Raw genomic sequence first — 19,370 nt, 5'->3', positions numbered from 1 at the left:
CTTGAATACAAATAAGTAGAAATCAGCCAGTCTGAAATGAAGATTGAAGAAAAATGAACAGTGCTCAGAGGAGTGTGGAGCAACGTCAAGCGCTGTAACACAGATCTAGTGGTTGTATCCGAAGGAAAGGAGAGACAGAAAAAAAGATAGGCTTTTATTTTTCTCTAAGATATTATCTATTTTTTTAGAGAGGGGGGAGGGAGAGAGAAAGAGAAGGACAGAAACGTCAGTTGGTTGCCTCTCGAACATCCCCAGCCGGGGACCTGGCCAGCAACCCAGTCATGTGCCCTGATTGGGAATTGAACCAGCGACCTTTTGGTTCTCAGGCCAGCTTTCATTCCACTGAGCCACATCAGCCAGGGCAAAAGATAGGCTTTTTAAAAAGAAATAATGGTCAAACACTTTTATATCTGAGGAAAACATGAATCTATATAACAAAGAATGCAACAAACCTCAAGATTAATATGAAGAGATCCGCACCTAGACACATTATCGTCTAGTTGTTGAAAAACAGAGAAAACCTAAAAGCACCAAGAGAAAACTGACACATACAGGAGAAAATGCATGAATATGATAGGCTGACTTCTCACCTGAAACAGTGGAGGCCAGAAGGCAGCAGAATGACATGTTCGGTATGCTGAATGAACACTTCTAGATTCAGCAAAACCACCCATCAAAAGTGAAAGTAAAACAAAGACATTCCTAGATAAAGACAGAAGACTTGTTGCTCTCGGAGCTGCCTTATAAAATATGCTAAAGGAAGTCTTTTAGGCTGAAAGGAAATGACTCCATAAAATGACTCAAATCCACAGAAAGAAAGGAGGAGCACCGTAAATAGTAAATTATGTAAGTTGATATGACTCTATAAACATATTTTTGCTAATTTCTTAACTATCTTAAAAAATAAGATTATTTAGAGCAATTATTGTAGCACTACTACTGTGTGATATTATATATGCTAAAAACTGTCATTGATATAAAAAACAGTAACCATTATTTCTAAGAAGGTACAGGAAGACATTCAGTGTCATGTGCAACAATAGCCAGATTATTGAAAGGTTATAACTTTTGAGTCATTGATGTTATAATCCGTATTCTGAGGGCTCAAAGTCATTAAAGGTGATAAAGCCAGGGAAAGTATAAAATTTGTCTTGTTTTATAATATACACATTTCTTTTTTTTAATCCTCACCAGGGTGCATGCTTACTGATTTTAGAGAGAGGGGAAAGGAGGGAGAGAGAGAGGGAGAGAAACATTGATATGAGAAACGTTGATGGGCTGCCTCTCACATGCATCCAGACTGGGGACCAAACCTGCAACCTAGGTGTGTGCCCAGACCAGGGATCAAGTCTGGTTGTGATCTTTCGGTTTATGGGATGATGCTCCAACCAACTGAGCCACACCAGCCAGGACTGCATATTTCTTGAATATTTTATTTAGCATACTAATTACTTATTTTTCTGTAGGTTCATAAAAACTAATAAAAACCATAAAAAGCAAGCATCAACAATGTCACTCTTTGATCATTAACATAAATAACATTTGTAATGTATAATGACCTAATGCTGTTATAAACATATACATATATGCAGATGTACATACATCAGGGAGCTTTCCTTCTTACTTGCAATAGAATGCCAACCACTAAAGGCAGAAGGAATGATGGTGTTAGAAAACCACAACTGAGTAGATATCACAGTAAAAATTGGTTCAGGCAGAGTCACCACTGAATGCTAAAACTAGTTGGTGCAACTTGGGGTGCAAAACATTGTTATAGTTTCAAAATACTTGTTAATTGCAAAGGGAAAGAGAGTAAGTTTGTGGCAGAGAAACTTGATAGACACGCCCTTAAACAGGCGATCCAAGTTACCATCACTACTCAGCGCAAACTGACTTATGCCCCACCCCATAAAAGGGACACAGTATCACTTCTATGGTATCCACGACAAAAGTATATGACTTCAATTTAATTATGAAAAAGAATAGACAAATTGAAATTGCAGAGTATTCTACAAAATGACTGTTTTAAAATGTCAAGGTTATGAATGACAAAGATTTAGGAACTATTTTAGATTAAAGAAGACTAAAGAGACATTACATAATTTAATTATGACACTGGATTTGTCCCTGGACCAGAAATTTTTTCAGTTTTAATTAGGTATAATTGACAAATAAAACTGTAATATATTTAAATTGTCTTATGTGATGGATGGGATATATGCATACATTGTGAAAGGATCCCCCCTCACTGAGTTAATTCACACATTCATCACCTCATATGTTTATCTATTTGTGTGTGTGAGAGCATTTAAATTTTACTCTCTTAGCAAAATTTTTTTTTCAAATTTGGGAATTAAGTTTTTATTTTGGTTATTTTATGATCATCCTCCATTGTATCTGGATAATTTAGGTCAAATTCTTAGAATTCATTTATTTATTTTTTAAATATATTTTATTGATTATACCATTACAGTTCTATTCCTCCCTTCATTCCCCTCCACCCTGCACACCCCCTCCCCCACCCTTCCCCCTTTAGTTTATGCCCACGTGTCTCAAGTTCTTTAGATTCTATATTTCCCCAACTATTCTTGCCCTCCCCCCATCTATTATTTACCTACCATCTATGCTACTTATTTTCTGTCTCTTCTCCCCCCTTCTCCTCCTCCCACTCCCCTGTTGCTAACCCTCCATGTGTTCTTCATTTCTATGGTTCCACTCCTGATCTAGCTGTCCTCTTGGTTTGCTTTTGTTTTAGGTGTGGTTGTTAATAACTGTGAGTTTGTTGTCCTTTCACTGTTCCTATTTTTTATCTTCTTTTTCTTAGATAAGTCCCTTTAACATTTCATATAATAAGGGCTTGGTAATGATGAACTCCTTGAACTTGACCTTATCTGAGAAGCACTTCATCTGCCCTTCCATTCTAAATGAAAGCTTTGCTGGGTAGAGCAGTCTTGGATGTAGGTCTTTGGATTTCATGACTTGGAATACTTCTTTCCAGCCCCTTCTTGCCTGCAAGGTCTCTTTTGAGAAATTAGCTGACAGTCTGATGGGAATTCCTTTGTAGGTGACTGTCCCTTTTTCTCTTGCTGCTTCTAGGATTCTCTCCTTCATTTTAATCTTGGCTAAAGTAATTATGATGTGCCTTGGTGTGTTCCTTCTTGGGTCCAACTTCTTTGGAACTCTCTGAGCTTCTTGGATTTCCTGGAAGTCTATTTCCTTTGCCAGACTGGGGAAGTTCTCCTTTATTATTTGTTCAAATACGTTTTCCACTCGTGGCTGTTTCTTTTTCCCTTCTGGTACCCCTATAATTCGGATGTTAGAATGTTTAAAGATGTCCTGGAGGTTCCTAATCCTCTCCTCATTTTTTTGAATTCTTGTAACTTTACTTTTTCCTGTTTGATCATTTCTTTCTTCCTTCTGGTCCACTCCCTTGATTTGAGTCCCAGTTTCCTTTCCATCGCTATTGGTTTCCTGGACATCTCCCTTCATTTCAATTAGTTTAGCCTTCATATGTTCCTCTAATTTGTGACTATAATCAACCAGTTCTGTGAGCATCCTGATAAATAGTGTCTTGAAATGTGCATCTGAGAGTTTTGCTATTTCCTGGTCACTTAGAGTTATTGGCTCTGGGGCTTTGAGTTCTTCTTGAGCCATATTTTGGATTGTTCGTGCCTGTTATGTATGAGGAGCAGAGCCCTAGGTGTTCACCAGGTCCGGGTGACCCAGTCGCTGGGTTGTGATGCTTTATGTGGGGTCGGGGCCAAAGGAAGGCAATGGCAAACACCCTTTACTTCCTCCCATCGCCACTGCGGGCCAGGCAATTCGTCCCACTGCGTGTGAATGGGCTGTACGATTCATCCCACTGCTCTCGAATGTGTGACCGCAGTCAGCCACTGCTGGGTTTGTTGCTGGGGGCTATCTCACTTCTCACTCCTGCCGTCCCAAGCCCTCACTGGGTCCACCGGCGCTACCCCGGATGCCTGGGCGCCTGGGGTCAGGGGATCCTTCCTGCCCGACCCTGCTCCACTGCTGGCTTCGCCCCTCTTACCCATCCAGTAGAACGGTTCGTTGTTGTTAGACTTCCGTATAGTTCAATTTTCTGTTCTTTGGCTGCGTCTTTGTTCTCCAAACCTTTGTTGTATGCAAACTTGGTTGTGGGAGAAGGCACAGTGTTTCCACCTATGCCTCCATCTTGGCAGATGTCCTTAACAAATTTTTATTATATGATACAGTCATCAACCAGAGTCACCATGTTATATGTTAGATCCACAGACTTTATTCACCTCATAACTGAAAGTGTGTACCCTTTTTCTAACCTCTTCCTAAACATCCCACCTCCCAGCCCCTGGCAATCTCCTCTCTACTTTGTTTATATGAATTCAACTATTCATTTTTTCAGTTCTCACCTGCAGCATTTGCTTGTCCCTATCCATCCTGTTTCACTTAGCATAATGCCCTCCAGTTTCATCCTTGTTGTTGCAAATCACAGGATTTCTTCCTTTTTTTTTAAGGTTGAATAATAGTCATATATATTTGTGTGTGTGTATGCACACACACACACATACAGGGCAGGGCAAAAGTAGGTTTACTTTTTTGCAAAAGTTGTTTGTTTGGAAAATAAAAAATTATTAAAATAATAAATGAAAAGTTAACTGTTTTTTTTTATTTTTTATTTTTAAAGATTTTATTTATTTATTTATCTTTAGAGGGGAAGGAGAGGGAGAGAAACATCAATGTATGGTTGCCTTTCGTGCGTCCCCTGCTGGGAGTTGGCCTGCAGGGAACCAGCCTGCAACCCAGGCATGTGCCCTGACTGGGAATCGAACCTCGATCCTCTGATTCACAGGCCCGCGCTCAATCCACTGAGCTACACCAGCCAGGGTGAAAAGTTAACTGTTTTGCATACTTACAAAAATTTATCCAAAAATTATTTACTACAATGGACATTATAAGACAATTGGTGAAATATAAATAAGGTCTGTCAGTTAAACTATGTCAATGTTAACATCCTGATTTCTATCCTTTGTGCTTATGAAACAAGTTAGTATTTAGGCTTGAAGAGCTATTGTAGGGGACTGGTTTGTCTTGGCCTGGCAAATGTGACTCAGCTCTGTATGGAAAACCTACAGATGCAAAGTGGTGGGCAGGAGCCAGACCTTCAAATCGAGTTTTCCCGTGGGAATCAGGCCTAGAAAATGCATATGGATTGTTATGACTTGCTCTTGCTAAAACTCCATCACCCTGGTCTAAAACAACAGATGTGTATTGTCTATCTTCAAAGTAATATTCAAAGCCTGTGGGAATTTTCCCAAGGACAGAGCTAATCAGCTCATGGCCATTCCCCTCTGCATGTTGTTTTCATTTCCTTGATTGTACCTAGAATGTAGACAATAATATTCTATGTGATAGATAATAAATCTTTCTCTCATGTAAGACCCCAGGAAAACAATAAAAGCCTGTCTAGGCAAGGGTCAAGGCGCTCCCCTCTTGAGGGAGTGGCCGAGGTACCATAGGCGCTCTGCCCTTGAGAGAGTAGTTGTGTCTGTTCCCTTTTTCCACACAGGACTGTTGTCGCCTGTGCATTCCACAGCAGGCAGACTCTGCGGGCTGGGGTCTGCAACAAGCTATCATGCCTGCAATATACTTTTAAGTGGTTCATGAAAACAATATGTATTTATACAGAGAGATGAATATGTATGTGTGTATATGAAATGATAATAGAGAGAGCTATGTATATATAGAAATATGTGTATATGGAGAGAAAATGATTAAATGAATGAAGTAAAATGTGGGGGAAATGCAGGAAACTAGCCAAGGGTATGTGGGAATTCTTTGTAGTATTTTTGCAACTTTTCTGTAAGTCTAAAACTATTTCAAAATAAGTTAAGTAAATGGAATCAAATGATTTATTTTAGCTTTATTTTGTATCTTTTTATAAATCTTATTTAAAATAAAATGTCAAAGAAAATAACAAGTGGTGAAAACTATGTATCATATTGTTTCACGTCCATTATTTCTGAACGTGGTGGAACAAAAAACCATAGTGGCAAGTGTGTGTGTATGTAAAATTAATGTGAATTGAAGTGTGGTGTCAGCAAAATTGAAAGAACATCTCACATCTGCCCAGCCTGAAGGAGCATCTGTATAAGATGTGCCTCTGCACAACCTCTCAATGGCACCAGCTCCCTCCTTTCGCTTTCCATATACAGGCTGATGTCATCGAGGATGAATTCTTATTTTGTAAGTCCGTTTGGAAACTACAAAGGCTATGAACATTTTGGAAATAATGAAAATAGTTTTTGTCAAACTAAACTTCAGAAAGAAAACTTTCATATTTCATACGGAGGGAGCCCCTGGGGTCATTGGTGACTCATCTAGTCTTGCCACTTTAGGGAAAAGGAAGCTCTTCCCATTGACACTCTTCACACTGACAGCAAAGATTCTTCTTAGAGCCCTGAAAAAGAAGTTTTGTCAACAGCCATAAATGTCACCAACTTTATCAGAGGCAGATCTTGACTCAAATGCATTTGTAAAATTTTTGTAAAGTTATGAGAACCACATGTGAATTCCTTTCCTACCATACAGAAGTTTGCTGGCCTTTATGAATATTTGCCTTCAAGGGGCTGTTCACACAGAGGACAGAAGTTTTACTTTAACTGAAATTTTAAAAAGAAACAAAGAAAATCTACTCTTGAGACACGAAGAAAGGAACTTTATCCATGCATTACCTGATATATACTTTAAACCATGTAAATGAATTAAACATTTCAATTCAGTGTTATGAAGTCAACATTATAGATACTTCTTAAAAATTAAAAACATTTTTGGTTAAGTGGTAGATAAGAAACTGGACTATAAGCTTTTCTAAAATGGAATTATAGTGCAAAATTCTATCAGTTTCTTTTTTTAAAATATATTTTATTGATTATACCATTACAGTTGTTCTATTCCCCCCCTTCACTCCCCTCCATCCGCACACTCCCTCCCCCACCATTCCCACCCCTTAGCTTATAACCACGTGTCTCAAGTTCTTTAGATTCTATATTTCCCCCACTATTCTAGCCCTCCCCCCTATCTATTTTCTACCTACTGTCTATGCTATTTTCTGTGCCTTCTCCCCCCTTCTCCTCCTCCCACTCCCCTGTTGCTAACCCTCCCTGTGTTCTTCATTTCTATGGTTCCACTCCTGATCTAGCTGTCCTCTTGGTTTGCTTTTGTTTTAGGTGTGGTTGTTAATAACTGTGAGTTTGCTGTCCTTTCACTGTTTATATTTTTCATCTTCTTTTTCTTATATAAGTCCCTTTAGCATTTTATATAATAAGGGCTTGGTGATGATGAACTCCTTGAACTTGACCTTATCTGAGAAGCACTTTATCTGTCCTTTCATCCTAAATGAAAGTTTTGCTGGATAAAGCAATCTTGGCTGTAGGTCTTTGGATTTCATGACTTGGAATACTTCTTTCCAGCCCCTTCTTGCCTGGAAGGTCTCTTTTGAGAAATCCGCTGACAGTCTGATGGGTACTCCTTTGTAGGTGACTGTCCCCTTATCCCTTGATGCTTCTAGGATTCTCTCCTTCATTTTGGTCTTGGCTAATGTAATTATGATGTGCCTTGGTGTGTTCCTTCTTGGGTCCAACTTCTTTGGCACTCTTTGAGCTTCCTGGATTTCCTGGAAGTCTATTTCCTTTGCCAGACTGGGGAAGTTCTCCTTTATTATTTGTTCAAATACGTTTTCCACTTGTGGCTGTTTCTTTCCCCCTTCTGGTACCCCTATAATCCGGATGTTGGAATGTTTAAAGATGTCCTGGAGGTTCCTAAGCCTCTCCTCATTTTTTTGAATTCTCATTTCTTCATTCCTTTCTGGTCGGATGTTTCGTTCTGCCTTCTGGTTCATTCCATTGATTTGAGTCCCAGTTTCCTTTCCATCACTATTGGTTTCCTGTGCATCTCCCTTCATTTCAATTAGTTTAGCCTTCATATGTTCCTCTAATTTGTGACTATAATCAACCAGTTCTGTGAGCATCCTAATAAACAGTGTTTTGAATTGTGCTTCTGAGAGGCTGGCAATTTCTTCATTGCTGAGAGTTATTGGCTCTGGGACTTTGAGTTCTTCTTGCGCCATCTTTCGGGCTGTTCCTGCCTGTTCCGGAGCAGGATCGGAGCCCTAAGGTGTTCACCAGAGCAGGGCAACTAAGTTGCTGGGTTGTGACGTTGTATGTGGGGGCGGGGTCAACGAGGAGTAATGGCATCCCATCTGCGGCCTCCCGCCGCGCGGCCCCCACAGGTGCTGCAGCTGCCACGGTTACCCGGCCGAGCGTTTTGTCCCTCTGCACGCGAGTGTGCCACCACCGTCAGCCCTCGCCCCCTGGGGCCTCCGTGGTCCATCTCACTGTGCGCAAATGTGCGACTGTGGTCAGTCTGCCCCGCCCCCCAACTGGTTCCGGGCTGCCTGCATGCCTAGGTTGGAGGATCTGTCCTGCCCGACCCTGCTCGCTGCTGGCTCCGCCCCTCTTACCTTCCCATTGAACGGTTAGTGGTTGTCGGACTTCCGTATAACTCAGTTTTCTGTTTTTTTGCTGTGTCTTTGGTCTCCAAACCATTGTTGTATTCAAACTTGGTTGTGGGAGAAGGCACAGTGTTTCCACCTATGCCTCCATCTTGGCGGAAGTCCTCTATCAGTTTCTTTGAAATGAAAAAATCTGCAAATTTCTGGAGCACTTCAGAAGTCTTTTGAATGTTCTTTCTATCTTGATGGCTTCTCAGTTGAAGCATACATGTGCAGTCCCTTTCTTTTCTGATACAACTGAGTCAAAAATGTTAAGATGTTGAGATAACTGAAGGAATTAATCCATTAATCTTCTTTCATCAATGGAAGAGTAACTTAACCTACTTGGAGAATTCTAGCATATTCCCTGAGAAAGGATTATTCTTGCCTTGATTAAAAAGAAATCTGGAAGCTTTAATCCAATTTACAATTATAGATCTTTATGAATCTATGAGTGGGGATTTTCAACACTGACCATGAAAATGAAAATTAAACATTTATTAAATGTCCAAGGACTTCCAGCTAAGATGGAAGTGTAGGTAGACACGCTTTACTTCCTTGCACAACCAAAAAAAGGACAACAACAAATTCAAAAACAAAAAACAACTAGAACTGACAGAAAATCGAACTGTATGGAAGTCCAACAACCCAGGAGTTAAATAAGAAACATTCATCCAGACTGCTAGGAGGAGCAGTGACAGGCAGCCTGGGTAGAGAGGATGTCTGGCAAGGTGAAAGACCAGGCAGTCCCATGTTCACATGTGGATAAGCAGGGAGGAACAACTGGGGAATGAGACAGACTGAGCAACCCAGGATTCCAGTGCAGGGAAATAAAGCCTTAAAGTAGTCTGGCTGTAAAAACCTGTGGGGATTGTGGCAGCGGGAGAAACTCCCAGCTTCAAAGGAGAGTTCCTTGGAGAGCCCCACAGGGTCCTAGAATGTACACAATCCCACCCACCTGGGAATCAGCACCAGAAGGGCCCAATTTGCTTGTGAGTAGTGGCAGGAGTAACTGAAAGCAGGGCGAGAGCTGAGCAAGAGGAATTGTTTCCTCTCAGACCCTCCCCCAACTATAGCGCCACATTCAAGGAGGTGGGTTGCCCCACCCTGGTGAATACCTAAGGCTCCACCCCTTACAACATAGTAAGTGCTCCAAGACAAAGGAATATGGCCCAAAGGAAAGAACAGATCAAATCTCCAGAAAAAGAAATAAGTGCTGAGGACATAGCCAACCTATCAGACGTGGAGTTCAAAATACTGGTAATCAGGATGCTCACAGAAATGATGGAATACAGATGCAAAATAGAGGAAGACATGAAGGCTATGCACAGTGAAATAAAGGAAAATACACAGGGAACCAATAGTGAAGTGAAGGAACATACGACTCAAATCAACAATTTGGAGCAGAAGGAACAAATAAACATTCAACCAGAACAGAATGAACTCAAAAATATGAGGAGACGCTTAAGAATCTCTGAGACAGCTTTAAGCCTTCCAATATCCAAATCACAAGGGTGCCAGAAAGAGAACAGGAAGAGTGAGAAATTGAAAACTTATTTGAAAAATTAATGAGAAAACATTCCCAATCTGGCAGAGAAAATAGACTTCTAGGAAGTCCAAGAAGCTCAGAGAATCCCAAAGAAATTGTACCCAAGGAGGAACACACCAAGACACATCATAATTAAACTACTCAAGATTAAAGATAAGGAGAGAATCTTAAAAGCAGCAGGAGGAAAGGAGACAGTTATGTACAAAGGAGTTCCTATTAAATTATCAGCTGATTTCTCAAAAGAAACCTTACAGGCAAGAAGGGACTGGAAAGAAGTGTTCAAAGTCATAAAAGGCAAGGACCTACATCCAAGATTGCTCTATACAGCAAAACTATCATTTAGAATGGAAGGGCAGATACAGTGCTTCCCAGCTAAGATGAAGTTAAAGAAATTCATCATCACCAAGCCCTTATTATATGAAACGTTAAAGGGACTTAGAAATAGAAGAAGGTCAAAACTATGAATAGTAAAATGACAACAAGCTCACACCTGTCAACAACTGAACCTAAAAAAAACAAAAACAAACTAAGCAAACAACTAGAATAAAAACAGAATCACAGAAATGGAGATAACATTGAAGGTTATCATCAGGGAGGAGAATGGGGGAAAAGGCACAGGGAATAAGAAGCATAAATGGTGGGTGCAAAATAGACAGGGGGAGGTCAAGAACAGCATAGGAAATGAAGAAGCCAAAGAACTTACATGCATGATCCATGGACATGAAGTAAGGAGGTGGGGAATTCTCATAGGTGGGGGTGCAGAACAGAGGGGGATAAAAAAGAGAGAAAATGGGACAACTGTAATAGCATAATCAATATACAGAAAGAGAAATAAACTTTGATTAGGTTTGGAAAAAAGATCACATCCAAACAATTTTATATGTGTAAAATAATAATGGTTCTGCCAAATTGATTGTGAGATTAAAAACAAAACAAAACAAAAAACAGGAGGCTTGAGGTTTTTTTTTTAAGATTGCATTTTAGGACTTCTGGCGAAGATGGAGGTGTACGTAGACACACTGTGCCTCCTTGCACAACCAAAAGAAGGAAAATGACAAAATTAAAAACAAAAAACAACCAGAACTGACAGAAAATTGAACTGTATGGAATTTTCAAAACCAAGGAGTTAAAGAAGAAACATTCATCCAGATGGGTAGGAGGGGCAGAGATGGGTAGCCAGGGTGGAGAGGACTCACAGCAAGGCAGTGGCTGGAGGACTGGGGTGGGCGAGGCAGTGGCTGGTGGATCGGTGAGGTGGTGGATTGTGGACTGGGTAGTCCCACATTTGCATGCAGATAAACTGGGAGGAATAACTGGGGAGCCAGACAGACCATGCAACCCAGAGTTCCAGTGCAGGGAAATAAAGCCTTAAAGCCTCTGATTGAGAACACCTGTGGGGATTGAGGCAGCAGCTGGAGAAAATTCCATCCTCTCAGGAGGGTTCGTTGAAGAGACTCACCCATCTGGGAATCAGCACCAGAAGGACCCAATTTGATTTGGGTAGTGGGGAAAGTGACTGAAAGCCAGCCGAGAGCTGAGCAAGAGGCTCTGTTCCCTCTTGGACCCCTCCCCCACATACAGCGCCACAACCCAGCAACATGGGTGCCCCACTCTGGTGAACACCTAAGACTCCACCCATTACTACCCATGCCACAACAACAAAAAAAAATGGCCAAATGAAAGAACAAATCAAAGCTCTAGAAAAAATACAACTAAGCAATGAGAAGGTAGCCAACCTGTCAGATGCACAGTTCAAAACACTGGTAATCAGGATGCTCACAGAATTGGTCACAAATTAGATGAAAAAAAAAATGAAGGCTATGCTAAGTGAAATATAGGAAAATGTACAGGGAACCAACAGTGACAGGAAGAAACCAGGACTCAAATCAATGGTGCAGATCGAAAGAAAGAAAGAGACATTCAACCAAAACAGAATGAAGAAACAATAATTCAAACAAATGAGGACAGGCTTAGGAACCTCCAGGACATCTTTGAACATTCCAACATCTGAATCATAGGGGTACGAGAAGGAGAAGAGGAAGAGCAAGAAATTGAAAACTTATTTGAAAACATAATGAACAAAACCTTCCCCAATTCAGTGAAAGAGATAGACTTCTAGGAAGTCCAGGAAGCTCAGAGAGTCCCAAAGAAGGTGGACCCAAAGAGGAACACACTAATGCACATCATAATTACATTACCCAAGATTAAAATAAAGGAGAGAATTCTAGAAGCAGCAAGAGATAAGGGGACAGTCCCCTACAAAGAAGTTCCAATCAGACTGCCAGCTAATTTCTCAAAAGAGACCTTCCAGGCAAGAAGGGGCTGCAAAGAAGTATTCCAAGTCATGCAAGGCAAAGACCTATCCAAGATTGCTCTATCCAGCAAAGCTTTCATTTAGAAGGGAAGGACAGATAAAGTGCTTCTCAGATAAGGTCAGGTTGAGGGAGTTCATCATCACCAAGCCCTTATTATATGAAATGTTAAAGGGACTTGTCTATGAAAAAGAAGATGAAAAATATGAACAGTGAAAGGACAGCAAACTCACAGTTATTAACAACCACACCTAAAACAAAAGCAAACTAAGTAGACAGCTAAAACAGGAGCGGAGCCACAAAAATGGATCACATGGAAGGGTTAGCTACAGGAGAGTGGGAGGAGGAGAGAGGGGGAGAAGGTACAGAGAATAAGGAGCATAGATGGTGGTAGAAAATAGACAGGGGGAGGTCAAGAGTAGTGTGGGAAATGTAGAAGCTAAAGAACTTTGACAATGGACATAAACTAAAGGGAGGGAATGTGGATGGGAGGGGTGTGCAGGGTGGAGGGGAATGGAGGAGGGGAAATGGGACAACTGTAATGGCATAATCAATAAAATATATTATAAATAACAACCAATTTAGAAACAAAAAACAACCAGAACTTCCAGAAAATTGAACCGTATGGAAGTCTGATGACCAAGAGCTTAAAAAAGAAACATTTATCCAGACTGGTGGGAGGGACCAAGATGGGTAGCCGGGGTAGACAGGACCTGTGGCAAGGCAGCAGCTGGTGGACCAGGAGATCCCACATTCATGTGTAGATAAGTGGGGAGGAGCAACTGAGAAGCTAGACAGATGGAGCGCCCCAGGGTTCCAGCACGAGAAAACAAAGCCTCAAAACCTCTGGCTGTAAAAATATATGTGGGTTGCAGTGGTGGGAGAAACTCTCTGCCTTACAGGAGAGACCATTGGAGGGTCCTAAAAAGTACAAAAACCCACCGACCAGGCAACCAGCCCAAGAAGGTGCTAATTCACTTCTGGGTAGCACAGGAATTGACTGAAAGCCAGCTGAGAGCCGAGCAAAAGGCATTGTTTCCTCTCTGACCCCTCCCCACATACAGTGCCACAAGGAAGCGACCTGAGTTGCCCCACCCTGGTAACCACCTAAGGCTCCACCACTTGCAATATAACAGGTGAGCCAAGACAAAGAAATATGGCCCAAATGAAAGAACAGATCAAAACTCCCCAAAAAGAACTAGATGAAATAGGGATAACCAACCTATCAGATGCAAAGTTCAAAACATTTGTGATCAGGATGCTCAAAAAACTCATGGAGTGTGGCAACAATGTAAAAAAGACCCCAGAAGAAATAAAGGTCACACTAAGTGAAATAAGGAAAAATCTACAGGGAACCAACAATTGAGGGGATGAAGCCTGGATTCAAATCAACAATTTGGAACATAAGGAAGCAAAAAAGAACAGTCAAAACCATAATAGCAAGAAGAAAAAAAGAGCCCTGGCTGGTGTAGCTCAGTGGATTGAGCTCAGGCCTGCGAATCAGACGATCGCAGTTCAATTCCCAGTCAGGGCACATTCCTGGGTTGCAGGCCAGTTCCCGGCAGGGGCCAGTTTCCAGCAGCGGATGCACGAGAAGCAACCATACATTGATGTTTCTCTTCCTCTCTCCTTCCCTTCCCCTCTAAAAGATAAATAAATAAAATATTTACAAAAATAAAATTATAAAGAAAAAAAGAATTAAAAAAATGAGGATAGTATAAGGAACCTCTGGGACATCTCCAAATGCACCAACATTCGAATAATAGGGATGCCAGAAGGAGAAGAGGAAGAGAAGGTGGAAGTAATGGACAAAAAGTTATTTGAAAAAATAATGAAAGAAAACATCCCTAATTTGGTGAAGGAAATAGACATGCAAGTTTGGGGTGCACAGAGTGCCAAATAAGTTGGACCCAAAGAGGACCACACCAAGACACATGATTACAATGCCAAAGGTTAAAGATAAAGAGAGAACATTAAAAGCAGCAAGAGGAAACGAGACAGTTACCTACAAAGGAATTCTCATAAGACTGTCAGCTGATTTCTCAAAAGAAATCTTTACCGACAAGAAGAGACTAGCAAGAAGTATTCAAAGTGATGAAAAGCAAGGACCTACAACCAAAATTATTCTATCCAGCAACGCTATCATTTAGAATGGAAGGGCAGATAAAGTGCTTCCCAGATAAGGTAAAGTTAAAGTACTTCATCATCACCAAGCCCTTATTATATGAAATATTAAAGGGACTTATTTAAGAAAAAAAGATCAAAACTATGAACAGTAAAATGGCAACAACTTCACAGCTATCAATAATTGAATCTAAAAAAAAAACAAACAAACAGAACAGAAACAAAATCATAGATATGGAGATAATTTAAAGGATTATCATTTGGGAAAGGGAAAGGGGAGAATAAGAGAAAAGGTGTAGGGATTAAGAAGCATAATTGGTAGGTATAAAATAGATGGGGGGAGGAAATGGAGAAGCCAAAGAACTTTTGTGCACAACCCCTGGACATGAACTAGGGCGGGGGATGCTGGAGGGAATGGGGGTACCACGTGGAGGGGAGGAAAGGGGGAAAATTGGAACAACTGTTAGCATAACCAATAAAAACATATTTTAAAATTTTTAAAAAGATTGTATTTATTTATGTTTAGAGACAGAGTAAAGTAGGGAGAAAGAAACATCAATGTGTTGTTGCCTTTCCCGCATCCCCAACTAGAGAGCTGGCCCGCAACCCAGGCATGTGCCCTGACTGGGAATCGAACCAGCGAACCTTTGGTTCACAGGCCAGCACTCAATCCACTGAGCCACACCAGCCAGGGCAATAAATAAATAAATAAATAAATAAATAAATAAATATATATGTATGTATATATATATGTATATATATATATTTTTTTAAATGTAATATATCCAAAGAAACCAAGCATATAAGAGTACATATTCTATGATTCCATTTATGTAAAGTTCAAGAACAGCCAAAACTAATCTATAGGAATTTCACAACAGTGCTGGCCCATGGGACAGACTGAAAGGGAACCGTAAGGTAACTTCCTGAGTGCTGGAAGCATTTTATGTCTTGATTGATTTGTTGGTTACCAGGTACATGCCTTGTCGAAACTTATAAAACTGTTTTGAAATTTATGAAACTTAACATCTGTGACTTTGTAACTGCAGAACTGGCTCAAAATGGTGCTATCCTGTTTAACCAGACATTGGTTGCTTTTCAGAAACAACAGACCAAACACGCATGTCATGCCCAAAGGAGAGAATTTGACCCTCACTTTCACCTGGAGCCAAGGTCTCTCCCCACCACACACACACACACACACACACACACACACACACACACACATGGAACCAAAGGACCAGGACATTCTGAAACTTTAACACTGGAAACCTTTCAGAAGCAGAGGGTCCATTATCCAGAAAGATATGGTGCTAACCCTTTTTTCCATAATGACCAAGTTCCAAGGTTCTCCAATGAAAACTTGCCCTACTAGAGTTTCTACATACGTTTTCCTTTTATACCATTAAAAAGTCACCTGGACCCCTGGATCAGGGAGTTCAGACTTTTGGGCATTAGATTTCCATTCTCCTGGGTGGCACTAGTCATAGTAAAATAGCCAGGATTTCTTCACTGCTATTCTTGGTGTTTAGTGTTTGGCTCTGCTGGTGCCTGGTGGATGATCGAATGCTTTTTGTTCCGTAACAATCTCACTGGATGTAAAATTTACCTCAATAGCCCTGGCTGGTGTAGCTCAGTGGATTGAGTGTGGGCTGCAACCAAAGGGTCACCAGTTTGATTCCCAGTCAGGGCACATGCCTGGATTGTGGTCCAGGTCCCCAGTGGGGGCCACGTGAGAGGCAACCACACATTGATGTTTCTCTCCCTCTTTCTTTCTCCCTTCCCCTCTCTCTAAAACCAAATAAATAAAATCTTTCAAACTTTTTACCTCAATAAAAAATTACCATGTGTATGAATAAAATAAGTGAGAAAGCTGTTACTTATATTAAATAAGAAACTAAACTGTGAGATGGTCTTTGACCTGCATGTTTTGTTGCACATTTTTCTTTCAGAAAAGTTATTTGTATTCACTGTTTAAATGCATTCTTTTTAATAAATATATTTTATTGATTATCCTATTACAGTTGTCCCATTTCCCCCCTTTATTTCCGTCCACACCGCACATCCCCTTGCACTTCCATTGTCCCCTATAGGTCATGTCCATGGGTCGTACATATAAGTTTTTTTGCTTCTGTATGTCCTATACTATTCTTAACCTCCCCCTGTCTGCTTTGGACCTACTGTTTATGCTTCTTATTCCCTGTACCTTTCCTCCCATTCTACCCCTTCCTCATCACTGCTGATAACCCTCCATGTGATCTCCAGTTCTGTGATTCTGTTCCTGTTCTAGTTGTTTGCTTAGTTCCTTTTTGTTTTTGTTTTTGTTTTAGGTTTGGTTGTTAATAACTGTGAGTTTATTGTCATTTTACTGTTCACTTGGTTGCTTAAAAATATTGGCATTGGGACTTTGATCTGTTCTTCTGTTTGAGCCTTTTTTTCTTTTTTTTTTGTCAGGTCGCTCCTGTTACATGTGAGGGGCAGAACCGTAGGTGTTCACCAGGGCGGGTCAACCCAGTCGCTGGGTTGTGATGCTGTATGGGGGTGGGATGAGAGAGGGAACAATGGTGTTAGCTCTGTTCTCTCTCTTGGATTTCAGTCCCCTCTGCCGCTTCCCACAAGCAAATTGGGCCCTTCTGGGGCTGGTTCTGGGTGGGTGGGCTTGTATACGTTCCAGGACCCTGTGGGTCTCTCCAACAAACTCTCCAGTGAGGCTGGGAATCTCTCCCAGCACCTTTTCAATCGGTACTTTTAGGCTTTATTTCCCAGCGCTGGGGCCCTGGGTTGTGCAGTCTGTCTCGCTGCACGTTTTCGCCTGGTTTATCCGAACTCGAATGTGTGTCCACAGTTAGCTGACTGTGGGCACCCGGGGTCTGCTAGCCCCATGCCCTCTGCTCGCCCAGGTCTGCCAGCCACTCTGCCCCTCTTACGGGTCTGGATGAATGGTTGTTGGACTTCTGTACAGTTCAATTTTCTGTCTGTTCTGGTTGCGTTTTTTCTAAATTTTTGTTTTTTGTGTGCTTTTTCTAAATTTTTTTGTCCCTAATTTTGGTTGTGCGAGGAGGCACAGTATTTCCACCTATGCCTCCATCTTGGCCGGAAGTCCCCTAAATTGATTGTTGTCCTTCTTTTGTTTGTATGAGGAAGCAAACTATATTTACCTATGTATCCATCTTGGCTGGTCATTGATCTATTCTTTGTCCTATAGTGGGGTTTTTTCCCAGAGGGTCGTGTAAATGGAATTATACAGTGTGTAATCATCAGAGCTTTTATTTTTTATTATTTTCTCCCTATGATCCCTTATTTGCTCTTCATTTTCTATATTCTTTTTTTTTTAAGATTTTATTTATTTATCTTAGAGGGGAAGGGAAGGAGAGAGAGAGAGAAATATCAATGTATGGTTGCCTCTCGTGCGTCCCCTCCCGGGAACCGAGAACTGGCCTGCAACCCAGGCATGTGCCCTGACTGGGAATCGAACCACGATCGTGTGGTTCGCAGGTCCGCGCTCAATCCACTGAGCTACACCAGCCAAGACCATTTTCTATATTCTTGAGGTAGAAGTTTTGATTGTTGAATTGTGACCTCTCTGCTTTTCTGATAGGAGCATTTAATAAAATTTACCTTTAAGCATGACATAGCTGCATCCTACTAATTTTGATATGTTATAGTTTCATTTTAATTTTTTAAAGTATTCTCTAATTTCCATTGAGATTTTTTTGACTCATGGATTATTTTTAAAAATTAAAATAGTTTCCAAGTATTTGGAGATTTTTTAGTTTTCTTTCTGTTATTGATTTCTACTCTAATGTTATATAGTCAGAGAACTTTGTGTTACTTCCGTTATTTTAAACTTATTAAGTTTATGACTCATGATGGTCTATCTTGGTGCGCATGTGTACTTTAAAAGAATGCCTATTTTGCTCTTGTTGGGTAAGTGTTCTATATTGTGAATTAGATATAGTTGGTTAATGATATTGTTCAGTTTGTCTACATCCTTGCTGATTTTTGGTCTACAGTTATAATGGTTACAGAGAAATGACTTTTGAACTCTTCAATCATAATGGAGTTGTTCACTTTCTCTTTCATTTCTATCAGTTTTTACTTTTATTTTCAAGCTCTGGTATAAGGTACACACATAGGTAGGATTTTTACATCTTCTTGATGAATCCTTTTATTATGATGCAATGTCTCTCTTAATCCCTGATAATTTTCCTCACTAACATCTACTTTAACTGATATTATTGTAGAAATTTCTGCTTTATTTTGATGAGTGTTTGCTTGGTATATAATTTCTTAATCTTTTTAATTCTAACTGACACATACCTTTACACAGTGGGGGGCAAAAATAGGTTTACAGTTGTGAGAATGCAAAACAAAGTTTATTCTTATAATATTTATTTATTATTATTATATTATTTATTGTTATTAATCTACATTTGCTCACTATATTTAGTGGGTTTTTACAATCAGCATATAGTTGGTTCCTGATATTTTTAATTTGAATTTATTTTTAGAGAGAAGAGAAGGGAAAGAAACATCAGTGTGCGAGAGAGTTGATCAGTTACCTCTCAAATGCCCCCACCTGGGAACCTGGCCCACTACTCAGGCATGTGCTCCTAGCTGGGAATTGAACAGGTGACTTTTTGGTTCATGGGCCCATCCTCAATCCACTGAGACATGCCAGCCAGAACTGGTTCCTGATTTTTAAAAATCTTTTCTGATAATCTTTGTCTTTTAATTGATATGTTTAGACCACAGATATTTAATGTAGTTATTGATGTGTTTGGATTTAGGTCAGTCACTTTATTTCTTGTTTTCTCTTTGTTCACCCTGTTTTTAATAC

The sequence above is a fragment of the Sturnira hondurensis genome, unplaced genomic scaffold, assembly GCF_014824575.4.
Source record: "Sturnira hondurensis isolate 20B ecotype Veracruz unplaced genomic scaffold, ASM1482457v3 Scaffold0014430, whole genome shotgun sequence".
Taxonomy (NCBI): domain Eukaryota; kingdom Metazoa; phylum Chordata; class Mammalia; order Chiroptera; family Phyllostomidae; genus Sturnira; species Sturnira hondurensis.
This window is presented reverse-complemented; position numbering follows the sequence as displayed.